The sequence below is a fragment of the Pseudophryne corroboree genome, chromosome 1 (genome assembly GCF_028390025.1).
Source record: "Pseudophryne corroboree isolate aPseCor3 chromosome 1, aPseCor3.hap2, whole genome shotgun sequence".
NCBI lineage: Eukaryota > Metazoa > Chordata > Amphibia > Anura > Myobatrachidae > Pseudophryne > Pseudophryne corroboree.
The window spans coordinates 884,207,085-884,229,360 of record NC_086444.1 but is presented as its reverse complement, the minus strand read 5'-3'; the positions used below and the strand labels follow the sequence as shown (position 1 = coordinate 884,229,360).

At 42.4% G+C, this 22,276-nt stretch overlaps 1 protein-coding gene and 1 long non-coding RNA gene across 13 annotated transcripts in view; one reads left to right on the top strand and one right to left on the bottom strand.

Annotated features, from left to right (window-relative positions):
• The window catches only part of LOC134915299 (uncharacterized), a 38,049-nt gene extending 19,013 nt beyond the window's left edge, over positions 1-19,036 (bottom strand). For 2 of the 3 annotated variants that reach the window (XR_010177389.1, XR_010177391.1), the window contains exons 1-3: positions 18,858-19,036; positions 8,296-8,418; positions 3,352-3,491 (exon numbers count right to left, since the gene is read on the bottom strand). This is a non-coding gene — a long non-coding RNA (uncharacterized LOC134915299). The remainder of the gene's footprint in view (positions 1-3,351; positions 3,492-8,295; positions 8,419-18,857) is intronic. The other variant, XR_010177390.1, reaches the window with a different exon arrangement.
• Positions 1-22,276, top strand: part of SLC4A4 (solute carrier family 4 member 4) — a 393,000-nt gene that overhangs the window by 200,082 nt on the left and 170,642 nt on the right. The gene's annotated exons all lie outside the window — the stretch shown is intronic.

Below are 22,276 nucleotides of genomic sequence, written 5' to 3'. Positions count from 1 at the left end.
GTTTTTTGATGGCTCAATGTACACAAACTTTGTTTAATACTCAAAGTTATAAAAAATATTGGCTAAAATGACCTTCAGGCTGTGTGTATAAGGTGTATATGTTACATAAATGCATTCTGTGCTTATATTTAGGTCCCATCACCATGATATCTCATTATGGTATGCAATTATTCCAAAATACGGAAAAATCCGATATCCAAAATTCCTCTCGTCCCAAGCATTTTGGATAAGGGATACTCAACCTGTATTGCATTTCATTTAGTTATGATGGGAAATGTGATCTGACCAAATTTACAAAAACAATAAAAATAGTTTTTTTTAAAGTACCACAGTTAGCTCTGTCCTGAGACAGCGTAATCAGAGGGCTCACCTTAGATCCTTTACTACCACACAGCTTTCTCACCCTATAGGCAGAGAAAGCTGTGTGGGAAGCTGACAGTATGATCAGCTACAGTATGTGTGTCCAGTGTCTGGGACTCCAGGTTGACACCAAAAAGGTCGACACACCTTAGGTCGACATGCTCTGCTACCGCTGCGCTCGGCACAGGTTACCGTTCCCAGTCGTAGTCCACGTGGATCGTAAAGTATGAAAAAGTCCCCCACAAAAATGTTTTTATTTTAAATCTCATATCGACCTTTATCCATGTCGACCTTGTCCAACAGCTTTTAGCCCCGTTTTCGACAATGTCAATTCAACTTTAAAAAAAAGTTGGATTAATATTGCAGAGAATTTCCAAATCCGACATCAACTTGAATACTGCATTGTCGGACCCTTTCCGTCGGAAAGGATCCGACATGCATTGAATATGTGTGTATGTTTCTATCTTTAAATATATAAGTATACTATATACTGCTCCTGAACCTCTTGTTGCTGAACTTTGCTAGCTGCTAAGAGCATTCACTTTTTCTATTGTCTTAATAAATACAGTAAGAGTGTAAGACTGTATGTTTCAAAGAAAATAAACTCAGTTGTTAATTCTTTTTACTCTGATTGTCAGTCCTAAGCATGGGCTTGTAAATAGGGAAGTTCATAAAATATTTGAAATGCAAGTATAATCCACTGATTTATCAGATAGGTAAAGGAGTCAATATAAATGTAACAACCATGCCACCAGAATGTCTTGTTTGTGATAGAGGCTCACTGATTCATTAGTATATTATTAATTTGCTTAACTGTAGCTAGAAATTCCATCTAAAAAGATATATTAAGATACGTAAGTAGTAATGAGTTACTTCTGTATGCAAACTAAAAAGTGACAGATCTTTGTCTATTTATCTGCCTATCTAGGAGTGATAGGCAGTCCAGACAGTTTATTTTCCAGGCAGTCAGCAGTACAGTGCTCTACCAGTATATTGGGGGTAATTCCAAGTTGATCGCAGCAGGAATTTTGTTAGCAGTTGGGCAAAACCATGTGCACTGCAGGGGAGGCAGATATAACATGTGCAGAGAGAGATAGATTTGGGTGTGGTGAGTTCAATCTGCAATCTAAATTGCAGTGTAAAAATAAAGCAGCCAGTATTTACCCTGCACAGAAATAAAATAACCCACCCAAATCTAACTCTCTCTGCAAATGTTATATCTGCCCCCCCTGCAGTGCACATGGTTTTGCCCAACTGCTAAAAAATGTCCTGCTGCGATCAACTTGGAATTACCCCCATTGTACAGTACCTACCTGTGCAGCATCTGCCCTGCAAAGGAGATTTTTCTGGTCTAGTAAGTATAGAGTATGTTCCCTACCTATGATACATCACGATCTTGTGGGTCAGGATATCATTTGAGGAAGGGGTAAGGGGGAGTTACCTAGTTCTCAGATTGTCAGATATGCAATAGATTATATTGGGAATTACTGCTTTAGGATGGCACATTGCATGCACTAGCAGTATTTACTATATAAATATATCAAGGGGCCCAGACCATGCACTCTTTAATGGTTAGTCAAGCCTCTGTGGCAGCTGGCCATACCCCCTTTAGAGAGTGACCACACCCCTAAACATGGGCCCCTACCACTGTATCTCCTAGGTGGGCCCTTCATGCCCCAGTCCGACACTGCTGGGGGGAGAGTTAGGCATAGAGGAGAACTACTTATCGGAATGCCGCTCTCAGACCCCTCTTTGATAAATAGCAAGAGAAGGAAGGGCTAGTGATAAGATATGCTTGTAGAAACTAGGGATATGCACTGAAGTCTGGACCAGCTGTAGACAAAGTGGAGCTTATGCCTTGTCTCTTTTTTTTCTTCTTTTTTTAACAAGTTTCCTCCTCAGGCACCTTTCATGCTACCAGACTACTGTAAAAATGCCCATTTTATGCCAGACACATGCCCCCTTTATGCCAGATTCCTCCACATTCCTGCCTTATGCCACCAGACTCTCCCACATACCCCTTGAATAACCTCTCAATAATAATTATAACCTTTGCATGTAATGTATGTGTCACGTCTAGAGTTATTTGACCTCCCCCTCCCACAGTGCGTCTTCTCTCTACCTACGCTCATGTGACTTTACTAACATAATGCTGCTCCAAGTCAAACTACATAGCCCAGACACAGACTGATGTGATAAGTCATCTCAGTGACCGTCTGTGTGGATTATCCACGCACAATTATAGCTCCATTTGGGCACAATCGGCAAACTGAAATGTGACCAGTTTGAGCTCACAAACGTGACTTTTTGTGTTGCACCGATAAGTTTGGTCGTGTTTAGCCGCTAAACCAGAAAAAAATAAACAATTGAATTTCACACCACAATTTCCCATCACTTTAGAAGGGAGATCGGGCATGCAAAACAACTGAATTCCCCCCTTTGTGCCATAGTGGATTGCATCCAAACCTCCAGACTGCCAACTTTACCAGTGAGATGTGGTAGGCTAGTGTACTCTCCTAGGAGTATGTGAGAGCTTCCTGAACTTCCGGAGTCTTGCGAAGTCTTCTGCACACCCTTTGGAGAGTAGGCAAGTATGCAGTAGGATTGCAGCAATTTGTGATTATACTGTGCTCATCTGTGTTAGTGAATATTCTAAGGTTTATTTACTAACATTGACCAAAGATGCACAACTAGTTCAAATTACATAATGAAAACAAATGTCTGAGTGCTTGCTGAATGCTGTGATCCTAGTGCAGATTTACGCCTTTAAATGTAAAGAAATTGCCCTTTTTGTTGTCTTTTCCATTTTATACTTTGATTTTTCTTAGTTTTCCTGGAAATGTGATGTAAATCGCATACAAGAAGTTTATTTGAAAGCTATGCTTCATTTTGTTGGCGTAAGTCTGCTCTGGCCACGGTTGACCCGGGGTAGCATAATATATTTTAAGGAAATGAATTCATCTAAAATCCCACACTGATAAGAGATCTTACATGTTGTAATGTAGAGGAGAGGAGGGTTGAGAGGGTAGTCTGATTCTCTTGCAGCATGTAAGTGCAGACCCAAACCCTTGACACACCTCACTTCCCTTCCATTCATTGTTTAATGTTCATATTCCCAACTGAACGGTACACTAGAAAAAGAAAACATGTAAGTGTTGTATTTAGCATGAGATTACCAGATTTCTAATAATCCATGAGAACACTCATAAAAATGTAACAGAAGAGAACACTACAAATCTTGTATGGTAAAATGAAATAATGCCCATGCACGTGACGGTGTATTGTGTATGCAGGCCGTAACTAGGGGTGCGCCAGAGTTGACGGCCCCATGACCCTTGCTTCTGGTTAGCAAGTTGCCGCAACACCCCCTGGAGTGTCCTGCAGGTTGCACAGCCTCTTGTAGCGCCCTGGTGATGCTTCAGGCAGTGCTGCATATACTGGCGTTGGCGGCCACATTTGCTTAGCGGGATGTCATAAGTGAGTAGGCATGGCCGGGAGCGTGGCCAGTATAGGGTGCAGAGCAGCCAAGTTACAGCACCGTGTTTGTGTGGGTGTGATGAAAATGTTACAGATTCATCTTTTTGTTCCATGAATATGCGTAGAAAGCATAGCTACAGTATTTTGGCAAAACTGCAACCGCATACGATCGCATGCTGGGTACTGGCCAGCACAGGGCAAGGCCACCCAGCATGCTAAGTGCCACTCAATGCTGCTATGCAAATAAATTGTGATCACATCGCAATTAGATCATGATCGCAGCAACTAGGGCCAACACCTGCCTGCATAGTCAAGCTTAAAAGGCAGGTGCACAGTTGAGGTTTTGTTTCACATCGGCCATGTGTGACCTCATGCGTCTGTCCCAAAAACGGTGCTGACCCATCTGCGTTTTTGACCACACCCCCCCGCAATGCCACGATGCCGCCATCAACCACCCTGCGAATGCCTATGCCTGTGAACAGGGCCTTCCTCCACATCATTTCCCCACAATCCTGACCCTGTCTCTAGCATTTACCTGAACATCCACGAGACACCTCCACATTGTCTACATTTTACATGTCAGTCAGGATTATTCACATAGCCCTGAATGACCCCTGGATGTTAATTAACCAGAGACACATTGGATTTAAGCCTCCAGCTGCCAGCACCAGGGATATTCATTGCCATGTGCACTTAATGCTGACAGAGAGAAATTATAGTGGCACAGTTAAACAGTGACAGCAGAGTTGATGGCAAAGGCAGTTGTCACCTCTGATGTCACCAGACCGTGTGCCTGATTCAGAGATGGACGCTAAAAATACAGCAGCTGTTTCTTTAGACGCTGTTGATATGCGAAAATATGCTAATGCCACAAAGCACCTGAAGCAAAAGAGGTGTCCTTCCAGGCATTGCAGATCCAAGTGCACATCTGAAGATGCAGCATTGCATAATCATCGTTACCATCGGTTACTCAGAATAGTTATTTTTAGGAAAAAGTCACCAGGACTTGCTTCTGCACCCCAGCAGCACTACCCTGTCCCGCGAGTACTAATTAAGCAATTGGTAGTTTTCAATTAGCTTAGTCAGTAATTACTCACTGGTGTCTTCTCCAATGTTGTGTGTGTGTGTGTGCACGGAGTCCCTCTGCCATAATGTCAACCAAACAAAGACTGGTCAGCCCAGGACTGAAATGCCTAGGGAAGAGGAGAAGTGGGAACCCTAAAAAAAATGTGTCCCTCCTCTCTAACGGCAACCAGACCTGGTTGTCCTTAGAGTAGTAATATTAATATGATTGTTTACAGGCGGACTACTGGTCCCAGCAAGGTTGCCAGAGCATGATGATATTTGGAGAACCACAAGTGCCAGTATGCCTGGTTGCGTGCGAGTGTACACACACATACATGTACACAAACACTGAATATTTGTCAAAAATCACTCTCCCCCCCCCCCCCCCCCCCCCTTTTCTTCACTTTATTACTCACAAGTCCATGGAAACATTCATCGGCATTACATGTAGCATGCAATATCTTGGCAAAAAAAAAAAAAATGACACTACTGCTGATGTCACTCGGGGACATAGGAAAGAATGGGTCTGTGCTAAATGGGCTAACCAGTCTAGGGGTGGTTGACATTATCTACCTGCTTTTGTTTCACCAGTCCTAGTTGGTTCAACCTAGTGCCGTTTTTTTAAAATATATTGTTAATCTTTCAGTTGCATATAATGCATAATAAAAAACAAAAAAACAAGTATCAGTATAAGAAACGGGTGTGGATCGTTGGGTCGACAGTAACTAGGTCGACAGTCATTAGGTCCACCACTGTTGGTCGACAGTGACTAGGTTGACACCTGAAGTAGGTCGATATGGTCATTAGGTCGACATGGAAAAAGTCAACATGGAAAAATGTCGACATGAGTTTTTTTTTGGGGGGTGTTTTGTTCGTGAAGTGACCAGGAACCCCAATTAGTGCACTGTGTCCCCTCGCATGGCTCACTTCGCTCGCCATGCTTTGGGCAAGGTTCCTCACTGTGCTTGGCACAGGTTACTATTCCCAATCGTAGTCCACGTGGATCATAAAGTATGAAAAAGTGCAAAAAATGTATTATTTTTTTTTTTAATGTCTTCCTTTTCACGTGTCAACCTTTGCAATGTCTACCTAGTGGCCTTGTCGATTTAACAACCATGTCGACTAATAGTGGTCGACCTAATGCGTGTCGACCTAAGTTTTGTTGACATAAAGACTGGATACCATAAAAAACAATCCTGTATGAAATATATTGTAGAATATAGCTTAATGTTAATAACTTTTTTTTTTTGAGTGACAAGGAATCATCTTAGTATTTATACAGGAATAATAGATGCCCGTCGTTAGCGGAGTTGTCTGGGAACTTTCATCTCAGTCATGCCAGGCATTTCCTTCTGTGTGGCGTATTGAGGGTAGATGCATGAGGACACATCTGTACTGTATATTCAAATTGAAAAATGCTTAACGAGGCTCTTAATCTCCAATAATTGCTATGCAGCAAAATATACTTTTACTTTTTTGAAGACTCACAAATTTGCAGGGAGTCCCCTGGTAAAGTAATTGGTCCTCTTGTTCCCTGACCAACATTGGCCCTCATTCAGATGTGGTTGGAATGGGAGGTATTTGACATGCCGGCAGTCGGGATCCCGGCGCTCACCATACAAACACCGTAATCCCGACAGCTGGCATACTAACAACTATTCTCCCTCTTGGGCCGTCGGGATCCTGGCGCCGGTATGCTGGGCGCCGGGATCCCAAGCGACAGCATAACATACTACACCCGGTTGGAATAACTGTCGCTGCTGCTTACATAGAAGTCTGCTGCTTACATGCTGTAGAAATCTGCTTACCTAGAAATCTCCATCCTCTGATGGAGATCCTGGAATCTTCCCTCATGGCAATGGCGGTTATACGCCTCTGTTTGGTGAAATGGAGGCTGTCCCTGCCCCCTCCCCTCTAAGCCCCCAAACGGCATAAGACTGTCAATCACTGACAGTCTGATGCTGTCCTGTGTCTGCCGTCGCAGATCCATATGCACATGTGCAGTAAAGCACAAAACATCGGTACTTTGCGACATGCACCGTAGTACCAACAGGATCTGAATGATCTGTGCTTTAGTAGGAATGGCCAATGTATTGCAGAAGCTCACCATTTCACTGTGCTGGCAAAGACCAACCACCATACATGCACTTGGGCTGATTGCACAGATACAGAAGGCAATTATGATGCTGCTGGTGCCTTATTATTGGGAATATTACTCCTGTATGCCTCACGTTCCCTCATACATAATATTGCATCTAAAAACTGTGTTCTATCCAATGTATCAAGCATTAGAAACTTTGAAAAGTCAGAACAGCAAATGTTTATTCTGTTCAGTTTTACTTTTGAAAAACATATATTACTATTTAATTCTATTAGATTTTTTTTATGTCATCCATTTACAAACACCACTCCAAGAATGTAAATGTAGAAAGTATTAGAATAGGAGATTCTGGTGCATCACAATTATACCCATACTAATCTACTGTATCATTCTTAAGGTGCATACACACAGTGCGATTTTGGCTATGGCTGATTTCGACTGTACTAGAAATAGCTCATTGTAGATTATACAAATTCTAGTCAAAATTGAGCTGCCTGCACAGTCTATTTTTATTTGCGTTACCGACCCTGCGGGAGCGTGCATCGGCATCGCAAGCTGTTTACACACAGTGCGATATGTACTGTGTTTTCTACCAATATGCACTATATAGTCCATATCGGTAGTTCATATCAGACCGTGTATATGCCCTTTTAGATGGTATCTCAGATGAATACACTCAAATCAGTGCTACACTCAACAGTAAATGCACCCCCTATTCAAAGAAAATTACCAATAGAATAATTAAAATAGCAGTAAACTCAAAGGTTAGAGTTACGGAAACGCAATTGATCCATTTAGCAGCTGAAGTGCGTGGTTGCATTGGAACTTTGTGCTATTTTCAGAGGTGCAAATGTGCTATTATTACGGTACAAAAATCGTACTTATTTTTGCTTGCACTTCTATGGTGTAAAGCTAAAACAAGTGAGATTTCCCTGCCCAGATATTCGACGTTATATTAGCTAATTAAATTACCCCTAAATAATCATGTGTTTCTTATTATAGAATGCCTCTTTTAAGTTGTATCTGCATGTCATTAATTTTTATCTGTTTTGTGCCAAATGTCATACCTAAAACTAATATTATATTGACTACATTTAATGTTGACATATTTCTTTAGAGGAATTAATTCAAGAACAAAATTTCTTACAGAAATATTTCAATGTATTAATGTAGCTAAGCAAGCAAATCAAATTGTAAATCAAAATTATTACTTTATATTTAAACATCAATTCGTAATTTATATATTTTTTTAAACTTGCAATTAAAATGTAAACAAATTGTTCTATACTTACCAATAGACTTTAAGAAGAATGGGTATTGTAGTATTACTTTATCTTTCCTCTTCATGTGCATTTGTTACCTGTACTATACAGCAATCACCCAACTGCTGGCACACAGTCCCTCCTTATCCTACACTATAAGAGGCAGAACAGAAGTAGAGGTCACAATCCAGAAAGTATACTACTGTATATACATTTATGACTTGCAAACAATATAAACTACATCTATGAATAAGTCATATGATTCGTACAAACATTACAGCAATTCATTCAACTAATTACAAGTAGTTTCTCTTGTTACTTTAAAAGAATTTGTAAAATAACCTCAGGCTTTATGTGTTTCTTCTAAACAATTTAACAATAATTAACACTGGTTTTAATATACTTCTTACTGACCGATTAGCCGTACTCCATTAAAAACATGTAAATTGGATGTTAGATGCACAAAAAGGAGGACAAATGTGCAGTAATTACATTTAGCTGTAATTAAAGTTGTGCTAAATGGAGAAGCCTAGTTATTAATGAGCATGCCTGGATTGCTTATTATTAAATGTGCTTTTAATAGGTGCAAAACTGACCACTAGGTTCTTGAGCAGGCTCTTGGAGTGAAGGTGAATATAATTTAACAGGAAATTTAGTGAAAGAAATACATTGATACTGGTTTAGATGCTACATATAATGGGCCCTACACACATGCCGATTTGTTTGAAAGATATGAACGATCTCGTTCATAAATGAACGAGAACTCGTTCATATCTTTCAGTGTGGAGGCTCCAGCGATGAACGATGCGCGGCCCCACGCTCGTTCATCGCTGGTCCCCCGTCGGCTGTGCATGCAGGCCAATATGGACGATCTCGTCCATATTTGCCTGCACTTCGATGGAGCCGCGTGACGGGTGGAGTGAAGAAACTTCACTCCCCCAGTCACTGCCCCCCCCCCGCCGCCGGGTCGCCCGTCGGCCGTATCGGCCGTCGGGCACCTCGGCGGCGGATCGGCATGTCTGTAGGGCCCATAAGAAACAACTCAGGTTTCTGAGTAGGAACTACAGTATTGTGCTTATTCAGAATTAAAAGTAAGTCAATTTGCAGAGTGTACCTTTTGTGCTTTCCCACTGCGAATCCAAATGTTTTCCCCATGTTAAACGTACAACTCAGCGGCAGCCGATGTAATGGAGTCAGAGTTTAAAAATCTTACACAAACAACTATAACAAGTCGAACATAAAGAGAGCTTTTTTTTCCTGGGTGAGTTGTATTTGTCAATGTTGAAAGTCAATTACAAGTACACAAATACAGCACATTTGCAACAAATAAAAAATGTTTCAATTATTTCTAACCTTAAAAAAAAAAAAATTGATCTCCCACAATAGTCTGTGTACTGTACATGTCATTTTTGCACATCTCTCCCCCGGAAATTGCGTCTTTATCACCATGGTATGCAATAGGAGGCACAAGCAGCTCCAGCTGCTTAAAATGATATGTGAGATCGCTATATTCTGTGTGTAATTGCAGCTGTATCTGCATACGAAATGTTATGCCACAGTGTTTTCCTGACAAACACTGTAACATAATTTGTTATGCCAATACAGCCGCAATTACACACAGAATATAGCCATGCCACTTATAATTTTAATCAGCAGGAGCTTATATAGGTTTATATAGGTTGTGTGTTGCTTCTGACGGAAAGGATCCGACAATGCAGTATTCAATTTGGTCGTTCTCGACAATGTCAATTCGACTTTTTTTAAGTCGGATTGACATTGTTGAAAACGGGGCTAAAAGCTGTTGTATTGTCCGCAATTCCAAAAAAACACATGGATCCGCAGCTATCCGCCGATCCACGTGTTTTCCGACAAGTTGGAATTGCCGACCTGTCGGAAAAACGGTAGCCCCATTGAATAGGTCGAATCACTATTCGACCTAAAAAAGTCGGAAACTTTCCGACAAGACCGCAGATCCGACTTAAATCGAAGACACCCCTAAGATGCAATGCAAAGCCATTGTGGATGATTTGCGTTCAGCTCTGCATCAGGCCTTCTGTGTCTGTAACTTAAACTTGTTTACTTATTTGTCTTTGGCAATTCTGAAGAAACATAATGGATGTAAATGAGAAGAAAGATTCAAACTAAAGGGTGTATCTATATATATATATATATATATATATATATATATATATATATATATATATATATATATATATATATATATATATATATATATAAATAAAATATATGGCAAATACCACTGACTCATAACAAAATCCTAAATCCCACTAAAAAATTCCACCAACAAAGGGGTTAAAAGGGGTGAGATAATTCCCCCTCACCGAGAGTTAAGACAATCCACCCAGCCGGGGCTATAAAAAATGCATGGTGCCGGCGATACCAAGTCACAGAGGGTGTAGGACACAATGCTCTATTCCTGGACTTCCTTGCAGTGCAGTTGCAGAGCATTCCATTATGTAAATAGGGGCGCCACATCAACTGCCACCCACTAAACACTGTCAAAAGTCGCTGGGCGTGGCTCCCCTATTTGAATAATGGAATGCTCTAAAACTGCCTCTGGCAAGGAAGTGCAACCTTATGGTTCAGAAGATTTTGTGATGAGTCAGCTGTATTTGCCTTATATATATATATACATATATATATATATATATATATATATATACAGATTTTAAAGTGAGCCGGAACGGGGCGGCAGTTCCATTTGGAGACGGAACGCAATTCCGGCTCACTGAACCCAGGAAAATGCCAGGCGCCCGCTGAGACTGTGTTTCCAGCAGGCACCGGTTCCTTCAGTTTCTTCCACTCAGCGGCAACAGGAAGCCGGAGATCACTCCTGAGCTCTGGCTTCCGTCTCTGACAGTGTGCAACTGTGCGCTATGGGAGAGACGTCATGACGTCTCTCCCATAGTTCCGAGGAGTGGGCACCAGACGGAGGCTGCGGTCCGAAAGCAGGAGCGGGGCTGGTGAGTATTGTGTTTTGTTATTTTGTGTGTGCAAGCAGTGTTACTAGAGGGTGGAACTGGGGGCATATCTAAGGGGGGCAAATCAACTGGAGGCATAACTACTGGGGGCAAACCAACTGGGGGCAAACCAAGTAGGAACAAACTACTGGGGGAAAAACTACTTGGGGCATACCTACAGGGGACAAACCACCTGGAGGCATAACTACTAGGGGCAAAACCAACTGGGGGCATATCTACTGGGTGCATAACTATTGGGGGCTAACCAACTGGGGGCAAACCAACTGGGGGCATATCTACTGGGGGCATATTTACTGGGGACATAACTACTGGGGACATAACTGCAGGGGACATAACTACGGTGGCAATACTGCACGGGGCATTACTAGTGGGGGCACTACTAATGAGAGCTTTGCATAGGGGGCATGTAGTAAGGGGCATCACTCTTGGGGACATAAGGGGCACTACTGGGGGCACTGTAGAAGGGGCACCAATACTATGGGCTCTACATAAGGGGCACCACAACTGTGGGCACTACCACTATAGTGGGTATTGCATAAGGGGCACTACTGTGGGTATTATGTGTATTTGGGGCGCTACTACTGTGGGCTTTGTGTATAAGGGGCACTAATGTGTGTCATAACATGAATAAGGGACACTACTATGTGGTGTAATGTGAATAAGATTGTGCTACTGTGCTGCGTAATTTGAATTAGGAATACTTTTGGGTGACCATGCCCCTCTCTTTTCAAGACCACGCCCCTTTTTTGCATGGTGAGTTCCACTACCTCTCTAGGACCACTTTAAGCAATGTATATATATATATATATATATATATATATATATATATATAAAATTTCAGATATAAGTACTTAACCAACCTATCTCCATTCAGTAGAGAATAGTGTCTCAATTATCAGAGGTTAACCTGTCACTTGAACTAAATATTGCCAAACCTCTTAGAGAGCAATAGGAGGAAAGGAGACATAGATATTTTGACTCTTAAATGCATTAAAGAAAAGCTTGATAGTCAGCAACTGCTTATCTGCTGTGTAAAGGGTACCAACAGCTCTCCCAGTGACCTTAAAGGGGGGTACTCACCGAGCGATCGCTGCTTAAAATCTAAGCAATCTGACTAGATTGCTTAGATTTTAAGCACGATCGCTCCGTGTGTAGCCCCCTCAGCGATAGCGATGCGCAGCCCCGCGCATCGCTATCGCTGCTGCTAGATTGGCCTGCATGCAGGCCAATCTAGCGGGTCGCTCACTTCACCCGCTGGGTGAAGTGAGCGGCCCCCCCGTCTCCCCCCGCACGCTCAGCACAGATCGCGCTGTGCTGAGCGCCGGGAGAGATGTGTGCTGAGCGGTTCGCTCAGCACACATCTCTCTGACCTCGGCCAGTGAGTACTGGCCTTAAGTGTTGTGCAAAATCTTTACCTTTTTACCTCAAAGCAGGAGCCCTAAGGAGAGTGAGAAGCTAAGCAAGAAGACCTAGGGCCCTTTAGAATAGAGTCAGCCTATCCCTGCAAACCTTACATATTCAACATACAGCGGACGGAGCTTGGCCTGTCGTCCCAGCATTCACAACACTGAGCAGGGCAGCATCAAAGGCTGGACAGGGCAAAGAAGGAGGCGGATTATTCTCCTCAGCACCAGCCTTTTGACAGCATCAATCTGGGGAAGGTTCGCCCAGAGGTGCAGCCTGACAAAGAATGGCAGCAGCGGGCGGATCATGTCCTGTTGTAAGTCTAATTAGTTTACCAGGAAGTACTTCAAAAATTAAAGTTACAAGCACGGAAATTCCGTAGCGAAGCATGGGTATTCCGCTAGTTTATAATATAGACAGGCAACCTGTAACATTCTGGCTTACTTTCATCTTGTAAGCCATTGGAAACTGACTGTACCACTTAGGAGGTAGTGAACTGTGCTTATGTATAACTCTACTAAGGATTTTTATGATTTTTATGATTGTTTTATGATTTTATAATCCAAGAGTAAAGACTTTATATTGGCAAAACTATGGCCCAGATTTATCAAGCCTTGGAGAGTGATAAATTGCATGGTGATAAAGTACCAACCAACCAGCTCCTAAATGCCATGTTACAGGCTGTGTTTGAAAAATGACAGGAGCTGATTGGTTGGTTCTCTATCACCGTGCAATTTATCACTCTCCAAGGCTTGATAAATTATGGACCCCTATCTGCAGTTTAAGGTAAATGCCAAATAGAATCCATAATAGAAGCTATTTCTTTGCCTAAATAAGCTGCTAAACATGATAGAAATATTAATTTATAATAATCATCATCATCATCATCATAATAATAATGTCTGATAGTAAACATTTATGCTATAATAACGTTACATAATTTATAACGCTCAGCTATCAGTGTACAGAAAGTATGTACTACTTGTAGGTGAAAATACGAGGGGTGTGCAACAAGTTTCCGGAGCCACAAAAAGAAATATAGTTGCAAATAAAGTGGACAATACATTTTTCAAAGTATTCGCCAGAGGAATCTATGCAAAGTTGCATGCGCTCAAACCACTTGGCGAAGCAACTGGACCAGTCCGATGCAGGTACGTCTTCTATATGCTGGATAATGGTCTCCACTGCAGCTTTCAATTACTCAAAACCATTCCCTTACACCTTGCGCTTGATATGTGGAAACACAGTCTGGACTGTATGGGGGATGACCAAGTTCCTGGGTGCATTCATGGGCCAGAAAATCCACTTGTCTTGTGGGCAGGTGCATTGTCATGATGGAGAAGGGCACCATGAGTGCAAGTTTTAGTCCACCTCAATTGCGGCTCACACAACAGCAATGTTGTCCTCTGTGATTGCGGACACAGGTTGGCCGCAGCACTCTTTGTCTTCCAGAAAGTCTCCCGTGACGAATTCTGCTAACCACTCAAACACGGTGCTTCCTCCACAGAGGCAGCTCTCAGTCGGTCAACACTCTCCTGGTGTGGCTCTCCAGTGGCCTCTGTTGAGCTCCATAACAAGTTTGTGAAGGAAGGGAACATGCTGAATTCTATGGTGTGTAGTGCTGCTTACAGTATATACAGTTCTATGGGCCTAATTCAGACCTGATCGCAACAGCAAATTTGTTCTCTAATGGGCAAAATCATGTGCACTGCAGGGGGGGGAACAGATATAACATGTGCAGAGAGAGTTAGATTTGGGTTGGTTCTATTGTTTTTGTGCAGAGTAAATACTGTCTGCTTTATTTTTACACTGCAATTAGATTTTAGTTTGAACACACCTCACCCAAATCTAAATCTCTCTGCACCTGTTATATCTGCCCCCCCCTGCAGTGCGCATGGCTTTGCCCATTAGAGAACAAATTTGCTGCTGCGATCAGGTCTGAATTAGGCCCAATGTCTTAACATTTCACAAGAACTTTCAACAGAGACAACCGTTCACAACCAGTCAAATTGTGTCTTCCTTTGCGCTGCACATCTGTAAACTTATTGCACACCCCTTGTACATTTATTGTATGTATGTATGTATGTATGTATGTATGTATGTTTACTTTAATGGAAAAATATTGTTAGAGGTTTTGCTCATAGTAATGGTGTCTACACACGGTGAGATAAATCTGTAAGATTTTGACTATATAGTCAAAATCTTTAGGAAAGCTAGTGCATATCTCAAGGTGTTATGGTGCCCATACATTTGTGAGATTATCGGTACTAGCCTTCGATTTCGACCACATCTGTCAGAGAAATCGTGGGATTGTATGCACATTTAAGGTACCTTTCGACGCGATGCGCGGGCACGCCAGTCGAATCTCGCGTCTCAAGATATTATGTGCTGCACTTAATATTTATCGAATCGGGGCGTGATCGCATGCTCTTTTTTACCACTTTCGATTTATCTCATCGCGATGTGCGATATGTGAAGACAGGTGATTTCCTGGCCACTCCTCTTTCCCTCACTACGATTTCCGGTCGTAAGGGGCATGAGATAAATCTCAGGATTGTATGTGCATCGAATGCAGTAAAAATGCACTTTCGATGAGATTTGTCTCAAGGTGAGCTTCAAGGGAAATCGGGCCCGATCTCGCGTCGAAAGCAATCGCACAAGTGTATGGCCAGCATTAGGCAGCTTGTGATACAGATTCGATCCCGATGCGCGCTCCCGTGGGGTCGGTATCCTAAGGCTAGATAGACTGTGCAGGCAAGTCAATCTTGACTGTTTAGTACAAAGTATAGTCAAAATTGGCACTTAGTCAAAATTGTACATAGTCAAAATCTGTGCTATCTGGGCTCTGGGGGAGTTCAAGGGAAATTGCATAGTCAAAATCGGTCATAGCAAGGATCTCACCGTGTGTACACACCTTTAGATTGGTCTTATTTAATCTGTTTTATGCACACTTTTCAAACTGGCTGCATTTATTATCACAGCTTTGTTATTATCCTTTATTTTTAAAGCACCAGCATACTATAGAGTGCGGTGCATTGAAGGGAACAGTGACATGCAATGACACCCATTTGTAAGGCACTACAATAGTCTGCAGAGTGGATGTGACAAATCATACATAAATCAAGTACATATGAAGGTGACAAGAGAACTTACAGTCAGGAAACAGAAGGGAAAGATGTCTCTAGTCTACCCAACTGGAGCCACAATCTAATAAGAGGTGTGAGGAGAATCTGATACATAATGGAATAACCTTAGTCGCACCAGTGACTGGACTGTTTGGTGCTGCTTCTGGTGATCTAACAGCATGGTTTTCTAAACCAAACACCAAGGAGTGCTCCATTGGCATAAAACAGTAACAATAGTTATTTTATTCGTTCTAATTATGATAGTTTGTCAGAAAATGTAATACAGGTTGAGTATCTCTTATCCAAAATGCTTGGGACCAGAGGTATTTTGGATATCGGATGTTTCCGTATTTTGGAATAATTGCATACCATAATGAGATATCATGGTGATGGGGCCTAAATCTAAGCACAGAATGTATTTATGTTACATATACACCTTATACACACAGCCTGAAGGCAATTTTAGCCAATATTTTTTATAACTTTGTGCATTAAACAAAGTGTGTCTACATTCACACAATTCATTTATGTTTCACATACACCTTATACACACAGCCTGAAGGTAATTTAATACAATATTTTTGATAACTTTGTGTATTAAACAAGGTTTGTGTACATTGAGCCATCAAAAAACAAAGGTTTCACTATCTCACTCTCAGTCAAAAAAGTCCGTATTTCGGAATATTCCGTATTTCGGAATATTTGGATATGGGATACTCAACCTGTAGTAAATTTATCTCTACCTCTTCATAGATTGGCCGTTACTCACTCAGTCTTCCAGTGAAAATGATGGAGTACTTGGTTGGTTAGAGGGTATTAGTTATTTAGACATATTTAGTCATTGTAGATATAATAGCATAAATTATACATACTGTACTGAATTTAGGTTTCCATATAGTCTGAAATATTGTATGCATGTTATTAATAAGATTTCCAATGTTCTACTTATAATTACACGCTGCCCCTCCTCTTGTTCCAGACAACTACTAAAAGCACCCTAATCACTTGTACTTTACAGATGAACACTACTTGCTTACTACAGTGAAAAGTTGTTTATTGCTTATCTTAAACAGTGTAAAAACAGTCAGTTCTGAATCTACACTTCACACCTTGATGTAACACTTTATAGCACTCCACATCTTTACACATTTACCTGCTAGTTGTATATTGTCTAGATTTTACACAGAAGGCAGCCCAAGACTCGCCTAGTGGTATTTTAACAAGACATGAGATCCAACAGGGAGAGCTATATTGTGCTGTATCTCCTGCAGTCTTGTACTTTATGTAAAAGTTTTGGCATATACTCAGAGCACTATCAATATCAGAGAGACTGTAGACCAGTCTCATCTGCAGCTCATGGTCAGGTGAGACACACACTACAGTGACATTGCTCATCCAACAGACAAAATAAATACAGATGTAGTCACTCTCATCGTTACCATGATGTGGCAGCGATAGTGCGGCTAGTGTGCCCGAGACTGTGTACGCGTGCATGCGCTACGGGCAGTTGCAGAACAGTGCGTTCGTACTATGCCATGATGCATGCTCACGTGCATACAGGGCCGGCCCTAGCCTAATTTTTGGGGTATGCGAATATATATTTTGGCGCCCCTTAGTAAAATACATAGGGGCGTAGCTTCATGGGGAAGGGGCATGGCCACAGAATAGTATCAATTAACATTACGCCGCACAGTAGAGCCCAATATACATGCTACGTCCCCACAGTAGAGATGTCTATACACATTAAGCCACAGAGGAGCCACTTATACATGTTACACCACAGTAGAGCAGCTTATACACGTTACACCACAGTATTCAGTGTCGGACTGGGACATGAAGGGCCCACCGGGGGATTGCTGTTATAGGGGCCCATACTTAGGGGTGTGGCCAGCCTACAAAGGGAGTGTGGCCAGCCTCCACAGAGGCTTGAAATACACAATAGTCTAGTGCAGTGTAATGCAACATATCTACCATGTATAATACAAGTGCATAGTCTGGAACCTGATCCCTAGAGGAAAGGTTGGGCCCTCAGGCAGTGGGGCCTACTGGTGGTTTCCCTGGTACCCCTGTGGGCCAGTCCGACCCCGACAGTATTATACACGTTACACCAGAGGAGCCACTTATACATGTTACACCACAGTAGAGCTGCTTATACACTTTACACCACAGAAGAGCCAGAAGATCAGGCGGGGAGAGCCCTGGAGGCGGCGAGTGTGACAGTGGCCCGGGCGGGGCAGTGTGACAGGAGAGAGGAAGCAGCAGGGTCCAGCAGTGGTGTAGGGTAGGCGTGGAGTCCAGCTGCTGGGAGGTTAGTGGGAGAACACTGACTGCAGCGTGCTGTCATCAGTCCCGCGTTCTACGCTGCGTAGTCGGCCTGGTGGCATCCTCTCCTCTGCAGTTTGATGCACGTGCATGATTCACCCTGTGGGTACCCGGCAGTGCCTGGAATGCTTTGCTGAAGCCAGAAAGGCAGCACTGGGTCCCCATTGCTGGCAATGCGGACCATAGCGAAACAGTGACAAACAGCAGTAATCTTAGTTTACTATACAGCTGTTTGTCAAATACTGAAAGGATTTATTAAGGGCTAAAGGGTTACTTATAAATGGGACCCCTGGTATTTAAATAAACCACCTGCTAGTAGAATGCACTTTTTTCTACTAAAGTCATATTTTCTTTAGCAGATCAATCAACTCAGCAGCCCTGTATCACTGATCACCAGCCTGAGACATGTATCACAACGTGCACACAGCTGGCGGTGAGTGACTCTGAGCCGTCACTTCACACTCCACATGATGCTCACTTCCCCTGCCCTTATGTGTTTGTGCATAGGGTAATGGGGCAGACAGCCACCGCTCCTAGCTGTACAACGGGACATTGCTGCTGCAGCGGGACAGAGCGGAGCAAGCCGAGAGCGGTATTGTCGCTCAGAGCCGGAGTTAGCACCAATCAGTGACTCTGTGACCTGTGGTGCCTCCCGCTTCCCTGACAGGGTGACCTGACATTCACCTTCCCCATCCCCTCTCCCATGCTCACAGCCCGCCTCCTCTAACCCTAATCTTACTTCTCTCACAGCAGTAGGGGCAGTGTGACGGGAGAGGAGGCAGCAGGGTCCGGCAGCAGTGTAGGGCAGGCGTGGAGACCGGCTGCTGGGAGATTAGTGGGAGACTACTGACTGCAGCGCGCCCTCATCAGTCCCGCGCTCTACGCTGCCGCATAGTCGGCGTATGCGTAGGGCCGGGCCTGCGTGCATATGTAACGCAGCATAGATGAGCGTGACTACATGTGTAACTAAAAAGGCCCAATAGTGTCATGTTGGTCCACACAATAATGGAGGTGTAATACTGCAAAACAGGAATTTCGTATTGGAAGCCAGCTCACTGAGAATAATATAACTACGTCATTTTACTAAACAGGGTAGGGGATGGCAAGTATATGTTCATAACTTGGTGGTGGCTCAGGTTAGTATTCATATTACACTTTACTTAAAAAGGGTACATAGTACATACAATCCTGAAGTAAGTAAAATAAAAAGGTGCCACCATCTAACTAGCAGAATGGTTCTGATGTTTATCCCAGGTTAAAAACTAGGAAAAGTTTAATGGATACTAGAAATTGTCTGCATTAAAATATTTTCTGGAAAGTGTATTGGTTGTATACTGTCCATGCTGCCTTCTGCTTGTCCAGTTAGCTCCATCAGCAATGCCACAAAGCAGGCAGACTACTGTACTTTCACAGTGCTCCCAGCTGTTAGTGCAACAGACGTGTCATTTATAAAAGCTAACATTGTGTGTTTCTCTGGAACCACTGAGGTACCTTGTTTATACTGTTAGGAATAAGAAGCATATATTTTGCCGGAATATTATTTCTACCTGCAGTCTGCTCTAAGAGGGTTATTCAGAGTTGGTTGCAGATTTTGCTAAGATTGCACTAAAATCAAATGCTGGGGGCCACCCACCATAGAGCCTTGTGCAGCATGTGTGGCACTACCCCGCGATGTGATCGCAATTCAATTGCAATTGCATCGCAAAAACTTCATATAGGTTGACCTCTGGTTGACCTCTGCCTACACAGCATGGCTGCGTATGCAGGGGCACCACTGCCATATTTCCAATCACAGGAAACCCAAGTGACGTCATCGGCCGGCCCTGAAATTGTCCATGATACTTCTGCGTATTCCGCGACACACTCCCCAATGCCGTCAATCATGATGTGAAAGCATCCTTCCGTGTTGCGATCGTATAATGACTGGTTGCGCATGCGCACTACAGCCTCTGCTCTTGCGCAGGCGCCAGGTAAGCAGCCATTTGTGCAATCATAGCGGCTGCGACAGGGTCTGAATTAGGCCCTAAGTCATTAGTTATTTCTTATTAATGTCAAAATCTAGCTACCTAACATGATAATCTGTTTATTTTTTAATTTATATGTTTAGCCTGGCAGAGCAAATAATGTAGCAGAGAAGCAATATACTGTGTACGGGTCAACTTTCTGTATGAAATATGAAATAAAAGTAAACCATCATAAAAAAATAATAAAATGTTACCATTGCATTTCACATACTAACAAATTGCTGGGCCAATGCTAGGGTGTTCAGCACCTCCCTGCGAACTATAAATTTGTGCTCACCTGCAAACATTTCCCTTCAACATTAATGGCTAACTACCGATGGTCAGTGGTTTTGCCATCGAGCAGAGAGCCAATGGCAAAGAGCACAAATCAGGGATGGGACCAAGGGGTATCAGTGATTGACAGGAGTGGCAGGGGTACTGACAATGGATAGCGGGCTGCTAAGGGAAGACGCCTCTACTGCCCGACACACTGCTTACTGCATTACCCCGCCATGCAAACATACACACATTAAAACTTTACATTCCTGTTTGGTAACAGATACAGGAGTCTAAAATGGCTCTAGTCAGCTGATAATTATCAGGTTTTTTTTCTGTGATTTGCAATGTGCATTCTGTTGTATTTATATAACAATACCTGCCCATACAGACCAAGCAATAAAGACCTGTTACAAAGAGAAGACAGCTGGCCTTGGGTGGGCTTATATTTGCTATGTGACAGCAATATATGTTTTTAGTCCAGTATGTTTGTGCTTGCCCACACAGTCACAGATTGGACCCACGAAAGTAATGCATTGTGAGAGACAGCAGAAAGGGAACTGTTTTTTTCCAGTTTTATCTCCATTGTGTGAGTAGACGTAATGCATTCAGAGATAAAAATTTGTTTTGAACAGAAGGTCAGATACGAGAAATACTGCACCTGCAACTGTATGGGTGCTGCACAGGGCCGGATTATGGTCCATATGGACCTGTGGCTGAAAATGTTCTAAGGCCTATTGTGAGAAATTGAGGAGGTGTGGTTAATGCTGTGTGGGTATGGCCAGTGACATATGGGCATGTACATTTCCTACACTATAAGCCCCTATGTCTCACAAAATATGTAAAAGTAGAATAACGGCATCACTTTGTGTGGAATATAGAAATATAATTTTAATTCTTATAATTTATGGCATTCATATAGCCAGCTGGACAGTTAATCATCATCAGGCTGCCTTGGTGATGGGCCTATTTTTAACTGGGGCCTGGAGCTGGAGCTCCATCCGCCCCATTGTTAGTCTGGCCCTGGTGCTGCAGGTATCTGACAGCTGGAAGAAAAGAGGAGAAATCTGTCATTTCTCTATAGTCTTTTCTTTTCTACATATGGAGAAATGTGATACCTTGCTTTCTCCAGCTAAAATACTGCAGAAAAGCCATTTTTAGCTTTTATAAATAGGCATCACTCTCCATTCCATCGCATTTTACTCTTTGGCCAGCTGTGGATTTATATGTCGATGAATTTGAATGTTGTGTTCTGTTACTCGCCCATATCCAGCCTGTAAATGGCTCATTAACTTACAGAAAAGGTAGTAAAGTGCATGTGGTACACTCAAGTATAGAAGACCCGTGACCCAAAAATTCCTTAATTCATTTATGCACTGTATTTACATAAAGACTTTGCTGTTACAGGGAGATGCATACAGGCTTCTAGCTTTTGTAACAAACAAAGAAAAAAAAAAAAAAGCCCTACAGGTATATTGTATACATTCTATGTTAATATCTGTACAGAGCTAGTTTATCGAGATATATTGAGATATGAAGACATATTTGCAGTATTGTGCAGTGGTCTCGGTTGTTCTCTAACTTTGTAGTAGTTAGTAAGGACAATGCAATAGTTAGTAAAGGTACGTTAACTCTATGTGGTAAGCAACAGAAATAACAGGGAACAAAATGTAGAAAACATCAAGAAAGTTGATCTTTGAGTTCTGCATTCTTACTAATATGCGCCAAATTCAGGAGTTCTTATAGGATTCAGTGAAATATTTGAGGCTTTCACCAAGATCTGCGATTAGCTAAATTCTTAGCATTTGATGAATATGTTCCTAATCCTGACTTTTCTGAGATTGTAGGACTATTAGCATTGTGCAGTATTATGTAATTG